Below are 17,611 nucleotides of genomic sequence, written 5' to 3'. Positions count from 1 at the left end.
GCAGTCACCAGAGCACACCATTGTAGGCTGTCCACAACACATTGGTACAGCATTTGGAGAAATCTGTTGTCAGTCCAGCTTTTCAAGGAAAAGAGGAACATGCTTTTCACTGCTCTGAAACAATGGAGTAAAACAACAGAAGATGAGTATAAAGCTCAAAGATAATCATATTCTTGTAATACCACTGTGGGAAACAGAGGCCTCCCTGAAGGAAGAGGAAGTGGCTGGTTTGCCCATCAGTAAGCACGTAGCTCAAAGTACTCTGTCACATATCCCAACTAAAATGTATGTTAGGGTATGTTTAGGTCCCTCCTCCACAGTGGAGAGACAGAGAGAGGAGGGGAGGAGGGGACAAAGTACATAAGTGTGCAGGGTTTCATTGTTTCTGCTGCTTATGGAACAACTCATTAGTTAGAAAATAAAGATCTGTAAATAAATGTGTCCCACAGTGAACCACAACAGCAAATCATGCTGAGGTCACACAAACGGGGACTAGAGAGATACAGAAATAATGCACAAATTTTCTGCCATCCAAATCTATATGACTCTTGGTGCTCATGACCATACATTAAATGAACCAAAAGATGAGAATTTCAAAGTGCTGTAAAACATTATTTGGTACCCATAACAGACAGACCTGTATTATTTCCCATGCTTTGTCTTATAGCATTATTCCTTAGAGTGTGCTGTTTACTGGGGGGAAGGCCAACATGGAGTTTAATGGCTGTGCTTAGACTAGGGCACAAGAAAACATGATTTCTGGATAATACCGCATGTATAAAAAATATGCTAGCAGAAAACAAGCATATGCTATGTAAGTTTTAAAATCAAGAGCAGAAACAAACTACAGTGAGTATTATCCCATGTAAACTGCTAAGAGGAGCAGCATCAAGTAGTATAATGATCATTCTGCTGGGGCAGTTATTGCAAAGGTGAGGAAGTCAACCTTTGATAGGTTCTCAGAGCAATTGATAGGTTTGATAGGTTCTCAAGGCAATTAAAATGCAACTCCAGTGACTGGAAAGTCTTGCCAGAAAAATCTCAGGGGAATAGAAGGGAAAGTATTACCTAATGTTACCAATCACATTTGATTGGTACCTTAGATCTTTTGGGGTATCACACTCAGAATCGAAGTGGATATATCTGTAAGTTCCCTGTCTTTCACACAGTAGCCTCCAGCTTTCACAACTGTGCTATCATGTGCAGCTTTTCTCCCACAAAGATTTACTAGCTGTGAAGTTTGCAAAAAGACAGCAAGAATTAATTTTCCCCCATGTTGCTTACTTGTTTTGCTCAGTGAGATTATTTATACAGGAGTCTATCCTCCCATATGAATAAAAGCAGCAGAATTGGGCTCTGGCAACAGAAACATTTCAAACTCTCATCACTGCACTTGAGTCAGTTTACAAGAACTGAGGATCTGTAAACTTGCTGTGACTGAACTTGTCAAGAAACATCTCCATGGTGTTTTCACAAGGATTATTTTATTTTTAAGTTGATTGATAATTGCATGTTCAATGCAAATGTAATTAAATATAGAAACTGAAATCTTGGTGATGATTTGATAATGGATATTTATCCTGAAATGCATGTTCCCCAACGGACATCCAAGCTGCCAGAAGATCCAGCTGGATTTGCTTACATGTCTTCAAAACTTAAATGTTAAGAGAGCACCTTAAAATTAGCTAAGAATTTTAGGAGAACGTATGGTAATGGCACAGTTACAAAAAAAAAAAAAAAGGTACAGAGATAGTATATCTGAAAATAACTGGTGAAGAGTTGTAAGGAAATTGGCACATCTTGTGAGCAATCGTCATGTTTTGGGGGACAGGAAAGGAGAGAAAAAATGGAAAAGAGAAAAGACAAAATACCCCTTCTTAGCAGCACAATATGTTGCCCTTGCAGGATAATGCCTTCTGCCGATAGGGTAATTTTCAGAGGTGCTTATGAACAAAATTGCTGATCATCTCCAAAGTGAGTAATTATCCCAACTAGGATGCTTTCCTATGAAAACTGCAAACTCAATTGAAGTGGCACTAAGATAAATTATACAATAGTGAACAGCAGCATTATTGTGGTGAGGGAATGATGCACAATAAACAAAAGAGTTTCATAAATGTTTACACCACATTTATGTTTCAAGTTCTTATTATCTTATAGGAACTTTTATAAAGATATAACTTTCATAAAGATCTAAAATTACTATGATTTTGGATAAACATTTTATGAGAAAGAGACAAATTCATTCTTTCCACTCTGTTTCAAGTCACTTTTAAATAAAGAGCTCTCCTTTCTGCTAGAGAAACTTAAAACAAATCTGAAATTATTCTGATACTAAGAAGAGATTCACATATTTTTGGGGGTGGAGGATAATGCTTTGTACCATTTCTGGAACTGAATAATGACAAGGACAAATATAAAATAATTTTGTCCAGGTAAAGACGGCTGCTTAGTTTTTGGAGATAGCAAGGTTGCTTGAAGTACAGTGTGCTAATTTAGTTACAATATAAAACATTGTGCTGACAAAGAAATCAATATGCTGAATTTTTATGTCTGAAGGAAGCATCTTACACTTCTGTGTCTGGTGCAGCAAAAGTAGCATTTGAGAGACGAGACAAGTTAACTTCTCCGGACTCTGGAGGCAGATTTCCATATGTTCAATATTCCCACATTTCCATATGTGTGACTTTATTCCTCTTGTCAGATCAGTCACTCAAAACCATGAACCAGCAACAGTTATTACCGCATCACTATCAGGTACAGATATTTGGGCAGGATTATGGACATGTTTATTATTTTACCTGAGAATGAGACTGCCAGTGCTAAGATGCTCCAGCTGGTTCTATGTAATTGCTTACATATTCAGCAACATGGCAGGTGTGTACTTTTTCTCTTTTATGGGTACTTACAAACAGACTTTTTCATGGTCGTTCCCTTCTATCCTATCAGTTAGCAGTGGTTTATTTCATACAATTTCCAGAGCAAAGCTGTTTTCTTTCCTTTTTGTTTTTTTCCCCCCAACTTGATAATATTACAAATGCTACCAAACAAAGCTTTGTAAATTACTACATTTCCTTAACTCATTAGAATTTTCACCTTCATGCCTGACAAGTATAAAAACCTGGTTTTAGTTACTGAAGTCCCACCAGCCATTTGTTACCATCTCTTCAATGAAAACTATTCCTCCATGAATCGTATTACCAGCACATACAAGTAATAATATCTGGTTTAGTGCAATATCAGTTAATTTAATTGAAGGGAGCTTCAAGAATATTTTATTACTGAAGAACTGAAGAAGAGACAACAAGATTTTCTGGCCTGAGCCAAGATGTGCAGAAGTTATTTCAGCATGTGGAATAGCAAAGAATGGTTGCTACATGGTGAGAATTTGAAGAGCAGTTGTTTTTAAAGTGGTTGTGTGTGCAAAACACAAACCTTTCTCAGCTGCTGTTCTGTGACTGTGAAACTTGTTCCCTGCAGTGCTTTGAATCACGATGAATTTCAGAGACATGCAGAACAAAATTTAAATCACCCTTATTGAGCCATCCATGCTTTCATTAAGAGCAAAGACTAAAAACATACCAAACTGCAGACCAAAGTAAGGTGACCTATAGAACGTAAAATTAGACATAAAGGAAAAAAGTTTATGGATGCCTTTGGGTTACATTTCTATATTGTGTTGAGGGTGGACTGGAAGACAGACATGAGCTGGCAGTGTGTTTGTGCAGCCCAGAACCTGCCATTTGCTGGGCTGCATGCAAAATCCTGTGGGCAGCAGGGCAGGGAGGGAATTCTGCCCCTCTGCCCTGCTCTGCTGAGACCCCACCTGCAGGGCTGCATCCAGCTCTGGGCTCCCGGCACAGCAAGGACAGGGAGGTGCTGGAGCCAGGCCAGAGGAGGCACCAAGGTGATCAGAGGGATGGAACAGCTCTGCTGTGAGGAAAGGCTGAGAGAACCGGGATTGTTCAGTCTGGAGAAGAGCAGGCTTTGGGGTAACCTAATTTCAGCCAGTACCTAAAGGGAGCCCACAGAAAAGATGGAGAGAGACTATTTGCAAGGGTCTGAAGTGACAGGACAAGGGGGAAAGGCTTCAAACTGAAAGAAAGTAGGTTTAGATTAGATAGTAGCAAGAAGTTCTTTTCTGTGAGGATGGTGAGGCCCTGGTACAAGTTGTGGATGTCCTACCCTTGAAGTGTTCAATGTCAAGTGGGACGGCACTCTGAGCAATCTGGTCTAGTGGAGGGTGTCCCTGCCAATGGCAGGAGGGCTGGAATGAGATCATCTTTAAGGTCCCTTCCAACCCAGGCCATTCAATGAGTCTGTGATTCTATGAAATATAGTGTACATTTTAATTATTGCCCAGATTAGAATATCTGGGATTCAGAGCTATCTGACTATGAGACATCACTTTCCCATTTTCATTGGAACTGGGTAATAATTGCTGACTTATATGTGATACAAGTGAGCAAGGACTGTCGACAGCCAGTGTAACCTTTATGGAGGACCTAGAAATACATCTTTATTTATACATATTAATAAGCCTGGGGAAAGAGAGCACATAATTTTGAGTTTATTCATTTCTCCAAGTGATAAAAGAACCATCCAATTGCCTGCATGTCCAGTTCTTAAAATTGTCATGATGAAAGTGCTTAGCTGTGATTTCAAGAAGAGATCAACCAACAAATAATGATAGAAAATCCAAAAAAAACCATTGTTTTTAGTGCAAGACTTTTATGAAAGCATGTGATCTAAACCCCATAATTTATACCCACACTTATCTTTTAATTCAATTTCAGACCTACAACTTCAGAAGCTCTTATTCATGAGGAGACATCTGCTGTTTTAATGAGATATTCTGAGCTCTTGACATCTTCAAGCATATTGATACAGCAAGTGGTTTCAAAGGTTAACTGTGTTGGTTACACAACATTTTATTTCATTAGTTTTACTTTAGATGAGTTTTAAAAGATTAGAGTGCTCAGTTTTGTTTCTCTATGTGCTGTATTTCAAGAATAAAAATTCTTTTCTGTATTTTCTAAATGAAGTGTTCCCAATTTACTAATCTTACTTGCTTTTCCTCCTGTCTTTGTAACGTGTTTTTTTATTTTCCTTCTATGTCTGTTATAAATCTTGGTAAGGCGAGGAATTAAGCACACTACTGCACATGAGGATGAACTTCTGATTTGTAGTCAATTATTTTTACACCCAGAGGTAATATTTTTTTAATAACTATCATAGGCACCTTACAATTGACTTCAAAACCACATTGCAATACCACACATCTTCCATAACTTAAGAAAAAATCTGAATTGTCTTTATGTAAAAATTTAAAACTTACAAGATTCTTAAGTAGAACAGAAAATTCATTTTTTGTTGCTTGCTTGTTCAGATTTTCAAAGTGAGTAAGGAATATTTTCTAATAAATAACAATTTGAGTTGGCAAATATCAGGGTGTTAAGAAATTCGTCTTAAAAAGAGGGAAAATGTATTGTATTTTTAGCTAATCTATGTTATCCAAAGTACATAGATACATACAATAGGATTTTTCTTAGGAGATACATAATTTTCCCAGAGTTTTCCAGCCATTCAAGATTTAATATTTTTATTACTCACATTAACAGAGTCTGGTATACCAAGAACACTAGTTATGGAGCAGTAAATCTTGTAGAGCACTAAAAATTTTTTTGCTCAAGGAAAAGCTCACTCAAAAAATATCTAACTTAAAACAGGGAAGCAAACAACCAGCAGTACTTCCATACATTGCTGACAAATATACTAAAATCACACTTATCTAAAACAATAATGGTTGTGTTTGGAACACACTTGCTTATGTCTTTTTAATGTTAAATTTCTTCTGTGTAGACATAGTTTCCGTTAAATAACAAGGAGCAAAAAATACATTTTGGAAAAGAATTTTTACACCAACTTTAACAGAGGTAAAATTTGAACACATTTTTAAAATTGCATGAATAATTTATTTAAAATGTTTGTTTGGGAGTAGTGGAACTTGGGATATTTATTGCACAAAGAAACCTTTTCCAGAATTTGAGAAAATCTATCTGGAAAATAGTGATTAAAATATATGAAGGCCTAACGTTTCCTGACTTTTATGGGAGCAGACCTCAACCTTCTCAGAGCCTGAGAAAGCATAAAGATCATTTTCTACTGAAGCAGTTGTAAATGATCTCCTCAAAGATAGATTTTCCAGGTGATTCAGTTCCTCTTCTCAGGCACACATGATGACCATACATGTATTCAGACTCTTTAAATTTAGACAATTCCACAGTGGTAGTTATGTCCCAGAACAGCTGGAAGCACAGTAAATGAGATCAGTTCTCAGATATTATTTTGGGTCACCCTTCCAGCAATTTCTTTAGACCCGGCATTTAACAATATTTTCAAAATTATCTCTTTCTTGCAGCTTTATGAGTAAAAGCCTCTGAGTTCTAGATACATTCTTTGAAAACAAAAAGAACATTTTAAAAATTTCACATTTGCCATGGAAAAAGAATGATTGCCACAGAATATTTACATTACTGCAGAAGAAGCAAGATTATCAGAGAAAACAAGCTAAGAGATCCTTTTTCTGCAGCAACTGTGCCAATAACACTGATGAAATCATCAGTTATGTTTTTGACAAGAAAGAGAAATCAGTGTACTGAATGTAGTGCTGTGCTGACTTGTACTTCATGAGAAAAAGAAAGGGTGGAGATTTGGGAAGGATGAATATTTTTCAGAAGAATAGTTGTAAAAAAATATTACATAAGGGACTAATAAAAATACTATTTTTTTTTCCTTGAGGATTTTCTGTTTGTTTCTTACATTTAGGAACCTGGCAGAGGATTTTCTGTTTGTTTCTTACATTTAGGAACCTGGCAGAACATAACCAAAACTGATTTAGGACTGGATTGCTCCCTCAGCTCACAGAATTACAGGAGATCAAGATGAGGAGGTTTTGAAACGCAGAATAGAATCTCCATGGCACTGTCCACTTTGGACCCAGGGTACTTACTGAAGTAAAAATTATTTTTTGTCTTGGGAGTATCCCTGTTGGTGGAAAAGATGGTAAATGAGACACATTTGGAGCACTGGGTTCCCCAGTACAAAATAAAAAGAGAGGGGCTGGAGTAAATCCAACACAGGGCCACAAGGGTAATTAAGGCCTTGAAGCATCTGATATACAAGGGAAGGATGAGAAAACTGTGAGGATTCAGCCTGGGAAGAGAATGTTCAGGGGAAATTTTATCAGTGTGTAAAAATATGTGATGGAGGACAGGAAAGAAGATGAAACCAGAATCTTCTCAGTATTGTCCAGGAACAGGGCAAGAGACAAAAAGAATTCTTTAAATCTTTCCAGAGTATTTTGGTTTCTCTCAGGATACTGGTTGCCTCAAGAACTTTTCCTCTTATTGAGTGATTTCCATTATGCCAGAGAGGGTGTTAAGAAGTGTTCTGGTTTTTCATTTGCATTAATTGCCAACTAAATTTCTACTTGAAAACATTATAGCAGGGGAAACATGAAAGTATTTCTTCCATTTTTTCTTCCTAAAAACATCGTTGTTGTGAACTTTCAAAGAGTCATAAAAAATGATCAGCATGAACTCTTGAATTGCATTTTTTATGCATAATGAATTTAAATAATAATAGTAATTATTAATAAGCTCCAGGAAAACTTGAAATAATTTAAAAAAAAAAAAAAAAGAAAAGGGCTGGTAAAGAAGAACAAATGACTCTTTGATTTAGGCAAATCATACTGTGTATTAGAAATGTCACTTAAAAGAAGTCACCCTCAACTCAGACTGTCTATAGCTCCCATAGTAAAATAAGTTTTGTGAGAGCCTTGTGTAAAATGATGAGATATCAGAACTTCTATCCAATAAATTTTGTTTGTTCTTGTGAGATGTCTCTAACCAAAGTAGTAGTTCAGCTCACTTTTACGGGTAAGATCATCAGCCTTATCTGTGTTATATATGTTACTGCACAAAAAAACTCTTTTCAGGGGGATTCTTTGATAAGAGCTAATAGACACTCTCTGGTTTGACCCTTGATATCCATATCTTATTCTATTTTCCTTAATTCTATGCATTATTCTTCCATTTTCTCTTCCTTCTTCTTTACTAAAATTTGCTAGTTGTTCTCTTGGTATTTTCCTTAGTAGTCCCTATTATAATTCTGTTGCCTTAGCACCCTTAGATACCCATAAAATTACCCAGTGTTATTTAACTGCTATATATGATTGCAGACTATGTTTGCTCTTTATTTTTATACTACTGCAGATTATATTTTTGGTTGGACTTTCATGTTAGCTGGGTACTCAAAATATTTTTTTTCTCCAGTTATCATTCACTGTGCTAACATGGCTACTGAACTGGAGTATGCTCTTTTAAAAAACTTTCTGGTGGCCTGAGGATGCGAGAAGTTTGTGCTTATTCTCCGTCGCAAGAGCAGACAGGCAGCTCGCGGAACTGACATGTCTAGGAGACGTCGGGGTCATGCATCTCCAGTTCTCATCCTGCAACAGACCTTTAGCACAAGAAAAAGCAAAAAGAGTTCTAAAAATCTTTGGCCACTAAGGCCACAATGCTACCATTTTTCAAGGTGTTTCAATAAATATTTCAACTATAATTGCCAAAGTCTCATTAACATTGCATATGACTTCAAGCCAAACTTTCTAATTCTCACATGACATTTATTTATATTGTCACAAAAATTACAAATCTCACAGTAGTATATGATACAGCGATACTGAACCCTTTGTGAATATTTCATTGCCCTTCCTTTCAGCATTTCTGCTTCCGAGTCCTTGAATCATAGAATCACAGAATGGCTGGGGTTGAGTTGAAAGAGAACACGAAAGAGCATCTCATTTCCATATCCCTGTCATGGACAGGGACACCACTCACTAGACCATGTTGCTCAGAGCCCCATGCAATCTGTACTGGGACACTTCCAGTGTGTGGGAAGTGGGGCATCCACAGGTTCTCTGGAAAACCTGTTCCACTGTGTCACCTTTCTTACTCGTATTTTTCCTTTTTGAATGTCTAGTCTAAGCCTACTCTATTTAATTTTGAAGTTATTTCTCCTTGTTTAGTCACTACTTGATAGAGTTATTTTGGATCAGTGTTTTGATTGTTGTCTCAATGGGATTAGAAAATACAGATCTGGATTTTTCTTTCTGTGATCAAATAAAACCTCCTGTAGTTGTTCAATATGATTTTAAACATTTTACTATTCTCAGAGAATAAGATTTGCACAGCTAAGACGATGCCTTTTCATAGATAACCCTTTCTCTGAAAGTTAACAAAACAGTCATTCTATGAGGGTTCCTCAATTCTTAAGACCATCTAGAAGACAAAGAGAGAGAAATCCAAGCAGATACTCTCATTTTTTTGTCTTTTTACTTTAGTTTTAAAAGTAATTTATGTGATTAGTTGAAGTGTGAAGTTGTACATCTATAGTTTTATAGCTATGCCACCTTAAATACCAAAATGACAATATCAGCATTTGAAAAGAGAAAAACTACTAATCTAGAAAAGAGATTATTTTCACAAAGATGTGAAAGTAAATAGAGAGTCAAGGTCTTTAGCAAACTAAGGTTTTATACATGTTCGGAACAGCTGCAATATTTTCACTTAAGAGACTAAATTCAATTCAAGCAAGTATTTCACTTCTCTGTGCATTCTACCAGTTATACACTGAGAGGCCAATGACTCTTCAATGACTGAGTATAAATACTCACTGTCTTACTGTTTGAAAAGTCTCTGCCAGGACAGGAGATTCACCTCTCCTTGAAGAGTAACAGATGGATGTGCACGTTCATACTTAGGAAGGAGATATCCTTGAACATCTAACCAAGGAAATGAGTTTTGCATTTGATTCTAATTGTTGCTGACTGGTTTATGAGTTTTAGTCCTGGAATACAGAGTGCCATAGTCTAGATCTTGTTCATGAGAAAATTCCCCTTATTGTTTTTTTGACTGCTCCTAGCTTGGACAATGGCATTGGAATTTGCTTGCAATGCAGCTGCAGATCATAGGAGTCATAAGATAGGTGGGTTGCAAAGGACTTTCTGGAGGTCATGTTGTCTTCCCTTTTCTACTTAAAAAGGGATCATTTCAAAGTTAAATTGGATTACTTAGAGCTTTATGAAAGCTACAGAGAGCCTGCCATATTCCTGAGCAGAAATAAAAGAAAGTGGTTCAATGAATTTTATTCAGTACAGAATAAATAACAGCTGCTATGCTCTGCATTAGGTGAAATATTTTGAAGGTTTTGTTGTTTTTTTCTTAATTCTTTTAAAAATTATTGAATTTAGAAACATCTAAAATATTGTATGATGTAGGAACTTCAGAATTTTTACAGCCGAACAGAAAATTTTTCCCTTTAATTCTCCTGTTTATGAAACAATGCCCAACTCAATGGATGGCTCAAAAAAGCCTCCAAACCAGCGGCAGATAATCTGACATACATCAAACATTAAAAAAAAAAAAAAAAAAAAAGCTGATAATTGCAGATATTTTTGTTCACACAAAAGATTGATTCATTTAAAAAATCTTCCTAAATTTTCATCTTTAGCAAAACTACATGTCAATTAGTTTTAGAAAATTGTGCAAGAAAAAATTATCTTTATGCATTCATTATTCTACAACATGAAAAAGGTGTCATAGTGTCATTTTAACTGCCTTCCTTAAAAGCAGGGACTATTATACAGGTAATCCTGTGAGGTATTACACAATACCAAGACCATATGCTTTCGGTTGTCCAAAAGTATCTGCAGCTGTAAACTGGTCAATGAAAAATTAAAGGTATGTTTAATGATAAAATAGTCCTATCTAAACCAAAGAGCATTATGCAAAGTAGTGATTACCTAATGATTAAGTTATGATTACTTAGTGGTTACCTGGGGAAGCAATATTTTAAAAACAGAATGACCAAGTACTCCAGAGTTCTGGTCAAAGAAGAAATTTCATTCTTCTGTCTCACTGAAGAACACAGTGAGAACACAGCATTCTGCTCAGTTTCAAATATCACAAGGTGACATAATTTGTTATAGTCTGTTTCTGCTTTCATATACTGCATGAGAAGGATACTGCACACTATTTCTGATGAAAAACAAATAAAAAAGAAATTCACAGGATAGCAGTGTAGTAACATCCACATTCATATCCACAGAAAGGGATTCTTGAGATCCAAAGATATCTTGACAGTAGCTTCAACTGGATCAAACTTGACATATTTAAGGTAATGGTATATTATTATCAGTCCATTTCTATTTATTATTTTCTCATAATTTTAAGTATTAAACTTCATGTTGGTCTTCATCTGTAAGTTTCTGATACTTGCTGCCATTCTAAAACTACTATTTTATTTCTGTCTCATAAACATATAGTTACTTTTTTCATAATTAGTTTTTGGCTCCTTTATTAATGAGTTCTTTAATGATATGAAGATCTGGTATCACACAGCAAATTGCTTTTTTCAACTATGCAATTAGAGTCTGATTTTTAGTTGAAATTGCAACTAAGTCTGAGACTATTTTTTAATTCTTTAGAGGAGAAAAACATATTTGGTAGCTGATAAATTAAAGAGGAGGAAAGTAAAACTACTGGCAAATGTTTTACTTTTGATTGATTAGCTTTGCCCAAAATATTGACTGAAGAATAATGTTTCACTGTAAAAGACATAAAATTGAAATAACAACAGTTCATTTCAATTAACAATATCCATTAGAAGCCTTACACCTGTTAAAAAAACTATAATATACACACATTGGCCAAAAAAATTCATATTGGACTACAGGAAAGCTAGAATCAACCCTAAATGCTTGTGTCTGACTTGTCAAATGGTCCATTAACCTACTCAGATTTGTGCAAATGGGTGCTTATCTAAGTTCACAGAATATAAATTAATGAAAAGTAAAAAATAAAAATAAAAAAAAGGAAGGTTTGATAAAAAAAAAAAAAAAGAAAAAGACACATTTACGCAATGAACAAGTTTAGGAGAATTCTGCTTGCCTGTTGTGTTCTGTAATTTATCCCTTACTACCATTCTGTTGAGGAATACTCCAATAAAAGTAATCCTTTTTTGCTTCAACTTCCAGCCTAGAGATTGTGGTTAAATTTGCAAGGATAGTTTTATTCTCTGAAGGGAAGGAAACAAGAAGAAAACATAAAATTGCCCATTAAAACCAAATTTCTCTGTTTGTTCCTGGTCTGCTCATCAGGAACTGCATGCCCTGTAATTGAAGTTAACTACCCATACCAGCACATATGTGAGTAACTCTACTGCTCTGCTATATTCCTCTTATCCAGGAGAGCTATGAAACATAAAACAATAAATTTAATCAAATCCCAGATTTGTGGGGGTGAGAAGGAGAAAAAGAAACTGCTGCAAGATATTTGGTATTAAATGCCCAAATAAGAAAAGCAGACCTGTGACTGCTGGGGCCATTTCCAGGAAGGTTCCCTGGTCAATCACTCCAATGTTGTTTCCCATCCCAAATATTTTTGCACCTTGTTTTAAGGACACTTGCGGTATCAGTTATAGGAAAGATCTGTTGAATTCCCTGAAAGATGTGCTGAATGTTTATTTGTTACAATTATGTTAGGCTTTTACACACAAACAAAGCAGGTGGTTGCCAAAGGCTTGAAAATATTGAAAGCACCAAAGTGTTCACTGACTGAAGGAGAAACAGCACACCATGAAGATCGCGTTTTTTAAAGTTCTTTTGGCAGTAAAAAACCTGAATGGAAGCTGGTGTCAGAAAAACTAGATAGAGTAGTGAGGGGAAGAAAAGACAAAGCATTCAGATACTCTTTTGTGTCTGCCTGTTACAGGACAGAACGATTCATTCTGAGTACATATAGAGTTCTAATAGAAAAATTTCCTTCATACTATCCTAATTTTCAAAAGAAATAACAGAAATCAAGCATTTTTTCTAAGACTGGTGAGACTTCCTCACTAAACAGTTTTGATCAAAGATGCACATACAGAAGTTGAGGGATTAGGCCCTTAGGCCCTTCTTTTTTCTTTCTTCCTTTTTTTTTTTAATCAGGAAAGTTAATCATAACAGGATGCAAACTAACTGGCAGAAAATTATAATAATATGTCTGTACCTTTGAATCTAAGCTATTAAGATCCATCCTCAAACAGACACAATGCAAAAAAAACCCATTCCTAATTCAGGAATGGGAAAACCTTATCAAGATCAGTGGCCTTGGCGAACGCCTGCCCTTGTCTGGTAGAGAATTTGATGGCATGAGATTCTTGCTCAAGAAACAAACTCAGGCACAAAAAGAGAACTTGAACTATTTTCTACAACAAAGGTCACAATCAGATCCATGCTTAGTGTGTAAACTCTATACTCACACTAAAACTTAGCTGTGAATTACATGGTTTAGCTGGGTTTTGATTTGTTATCTTTGAAAAGTTGTTAATAGGTTTAGTGAACAAGGGAAAGACTCCAGCATATGGACTCCAACATTGACTCTTTCATAATGGACATGATTAGAGATTGGTAAGTTCTTTTGTCTTTTATAGTTCATATTTCTTTTCTATTCCATAGGATCTTGTATTTTTCTTTGGTTTTATAGCAGATACTCTTTATTGCAATTTACGTTTCAAGCTTAGGGAAATACAGCAAGATAATGTAGATGGGAATATGAGGACTAAGCCTTGCAACTTTTGCTTCTCCCCTTCTTTTTGCAGACCTCACATTCAATTTTTAATGTATTTGCATATGTTTAAGCCTGTGCTATATAAGTAAACACCAATAAAATTTATTATCTGTATGCAATTCACATCCTCTCTATACATCTACAGCTGGGGATACCACAATCCTGCATTGAGGACCCCAGTTCCTATTCCTTCAGCTGAATCCAGCTATTCAATTACTAGTTAGAAATGACTATTCAATCAGATACATCACTAAAATTAGATATCTCTTCACAAGAGTATTTGCTTCTCCTTTCCTTGTCATCTTTTCAGAAAGTCTTTGTCTGGAAATGAAAGAGAGTTACGTTGCTGCTCTGATTCATCCTGAGGTAAAGTTATACTTATGTGGGTTTTGATTAGACTCTTAATCCATAGGGATGAAAAAATCAAGCCTCTGTGATATTTGCTAATCATAAACACCTTATGTCAGGGGTTATTACACTTTGTCTGGCCTTTTATATCTTGATGTGCCACACTGAGGCTTTGGCCAGGAAAACTCACACAAACATTAACATAACTTGTTTTTTTGTCTTTCCTTCACACTTGCTTCTCTAAAGGACACATTTTTATGTCAACAGTTTTGAGAGAGCAGTATTTATTGCAAGAAATGAAGGTCATTTTTCTCTGACAAATAAAAAAGATTATATAACTGAGAAGAGCATTTAAGATTTGCAAATGCAGTACTTCATATTTGCAATATTCATATTGCTCCTTGTACTGTTTCTGATGTGGAGACAGTCATTAACTCCATTACAGCAGTAAAGAATGTCTCTCCAAAGACATCACTGAATTGGCAGGAAATAGAATCATGTTACATGATTGGGTAGAACTGGCATTTGTGAATGCATGCAGAGATCTGAAGGATCTTACATATTGGGTAAAATCTCCATTGGTCAATAAGTGGCAATAAAAAGAGCAGGGTATTGATTCAAATTTGCTGTAGATACCTAAAGGATCTTTGCTATAAGACACCTTTGGGCCTAAAATTCAGGCCCAAAAGTCAGGTCAGGTCACTGCTGCCCTTGCACTCTTCTTATGAGACTTGTCCTCCACTTGTTCAGATGATCTCTGCTATAATAATTCCTATAACAAGCAACTCAAATCATGGCTTATGAAAATTTAAAAGTATCTCCATTACAATCTCCACCTCTGGTTCTTTTGAGCAGGTTCATAGTGCTCAACATTGCAATGCACACCTCCCCTTGCTCCCAGCCTGGCTAGCAACAAGAGGTTCCTGCATAAGTGTAATTTCCATAACATGCAACTCAGAACCTATTTTTGCAGCAATTTAAAGGCATTTTTGTTACCATCTCCACCCCTATCCCCTTTGGACTAGAACACTGGTTTCAACACTGGAATGGAGTCCTCCTTTTTCCCCCACTTCATCTTGGACTTATCTGGAGACTGCAGTCCCTTAGGGGTGTACTCCTAAGTGGAGCCTTATCTGTGAGCCAGTCTCTCCAGAGCTGTAGCTGCTCTGCAGAGCTGTAACTGGCACAGACACTTGGACATACATACACCTGCTTTATTGTGTTCTTATTCACAGCCACAGATGCTCCAGGGTGTCCTGCTCATCCACAGGTCACCGTGCTCTTGATTCGAGTTCACACTGGAGTTCCAGCCTGCCCAGTGCAGCAGCACAGCAGCAGTGGTGAAACTCTGGCCATGTGCCAGCCAGATGCATGGCCTCTGCTACTACCAAAATGTTCCCAGAGTGAAATCAGAAGCAGCAGAGCACTACAGCAAGCAGCAAAATAAGAGCAGAGCCACTAATGAGCATTAGACTGGAATATGCAAGGTGAGCAAACCCCATGGCAGATGCAGGAGCCTGTCAATTAAAACCTAAGCAGCTATGACAGCTCTGCATTTGATCTGGCACATTTCAATCAAATCTGTTGTTACCTCAAAATCTTTGAGCTCCATGTTGTGTGCCAAAAAGGACTGTCTTTAACCCCAGCCAGCAACTACACCCTACATAGTCACCTGTACACTTTCCCCCTGGTGGAATGACGGGGCAGAATGTGTAAAGCAAATGTGAGACAACTTGTGGGTTGAGAAAAAGGTGGTTTAATAGGGAAAGGAAAAATTCATGCTTACAAAAAAAGCAAAACAAGGAATTCATTCCCCACTTCCCAAGGGCAGGCATGAGTTCAGTCATCCCCAGGAGAGCATGCCCCCATCATACCTAATGGTGACTTGGGAAAACAAATGCCATCTCTCCAAATACACTGTTCTTCCTTCATCTTTCTATAATTTTCTCTGCTGAGTGGGACACCATATGGTCTGGGATATCCCATTGGTGACTGGGGTCGTCTATTCTTGTTGTGTTCCCTCTCAACTTCTAGTGTGCCCCCAGTCTTGACACTGTGAAAACACCGCTCAACTGTAGCTAAACAACTCTGTGCCAACAGTTTTGAGCACAACCCAAATCATAAAAGCTAATTTGGAAAAAAAAAAATCTATCCCCATCAAAACAAGCACAAAAACATAGCATAAGAAGCACAAAATCACATTACACAATGCTGAACGTAGCCATTAAAATTTTTGAACCTAAAAGACCTCTATATTACTGCAAGGCTAAAACATACATATTGGTGTAAGGATGACAATTTAATTAAAGTTTTAGTAAAGTGGTCTCTACTCAGGAACTTTTATATTACAGATATCATCAAAACAAGTATTTGTAAGGGGTAACTAGCAGAATGTCAATCTGACAGTGCTGCATATGCCTACAATATATTCTTGAAATGTAATTGTCATCACAAAATTAAAAATTCCAATGTAAAAAACATGAACAGAAGGGAATACTATATCAATTATTATTTCTAGATTTTGAGTTTTTAATTTATGAGCAAAATATATAAACACAACTTATACCCAGAAGACTATTTTGTACTTGAGTAGGAGAAAGGTCACAATATAAAGAGCTTGAAAGAGCATTTATGTATATGTTCTCATTTTTTTCTGATAGGTTTGCAAGGTTAAATGGCAAAACATATATTAGTCTTAGGGACTACTATCAGTGAATGAAGAGAAAATAATAATTACATTCAAACCTCATTTGTAGGAGAAGCATGTTATGACAAGTAGACCAATAAAAAATACCAAGAAATCAACCCCACAAAAAAAACCCCCAGGGAACAAAATTACATTTCTTACAGCTTGACTGAGACTTCATATTTATTTCCAAGAAGTGAGTTAGCTTGCTCCAGTGCCTCAGTTTTCTCTAACTGATATAGAAATTAAAGGCATTACTTCGAATATATTGAGAGCCGTTGTAAAAAAAGTTAATTGAAACTTAGAGCTAGCAGCTTAAAGATTAATAATAGCCAGAGCAGACAATGCCAGCAGCTTAAACATCAATAGCTAGAGTAGGCAAAGCTTGTAGATTGTGGTATATGAACTGTAACAACAGTATTCCAACATGCTGAATGACTAACTAGAGAAGCTGACCTGAGGGGATGTGATATTGTATAAGGAGACAAGCACTTAGCAACTGCTTAGTAACCAAACAGGAAACAAATCAAACGGATAAAAAACAAGGGAACCCTGGACCTTGCTATTATTATTGGTACAAAATTTCACATTTGGAGTGGAGAACTCAGATTGTGGGATATAATTGCCCAGGGATTTTTTTGTATGCAGTCCCTCTTTGGAAGCACCCAGCTCAAGCTGTAGTGCTGTAAATAAAAAGTACTTTCATAAAGGAATCTCTCTTTTAGCTTAGGCAGAAATGTGGAGACAAACCCATTTCCAGTGGCTGGCATGTGCAATTTCCATAACAGAGCTTAACTCATTAGTTATTATAAAGCATATAGGTCTTCACATAAAAGGTATTACTGAAGTGCAAGGGTACCATTTTAATATAAAAAAGAATAAAGTGTGAAACATAAAACAC

The sequence above is a fragment of the Pyrgilauda ruficollis genome, unplaced genomic scaffold, assembly GCF_017590135.1.
Source record: "Pyrgilauda ruficollis isolate IOZ18807 unplaced genomic scaffold, ASM1759013v1 scaffold102, whole genome shotgun sequence".
Taxonomy (NCBI): Eukaryota; Metazoa; Chordata; class Aves; order Passeriformes; family Passeridae; genus Pyrgilauda; species Pyrgilauda ruficollis.
The sequence above is the reverse complement of the archived record's forward strand: the minus strand, read 5'-3'. Positions refer to the sequence as shown.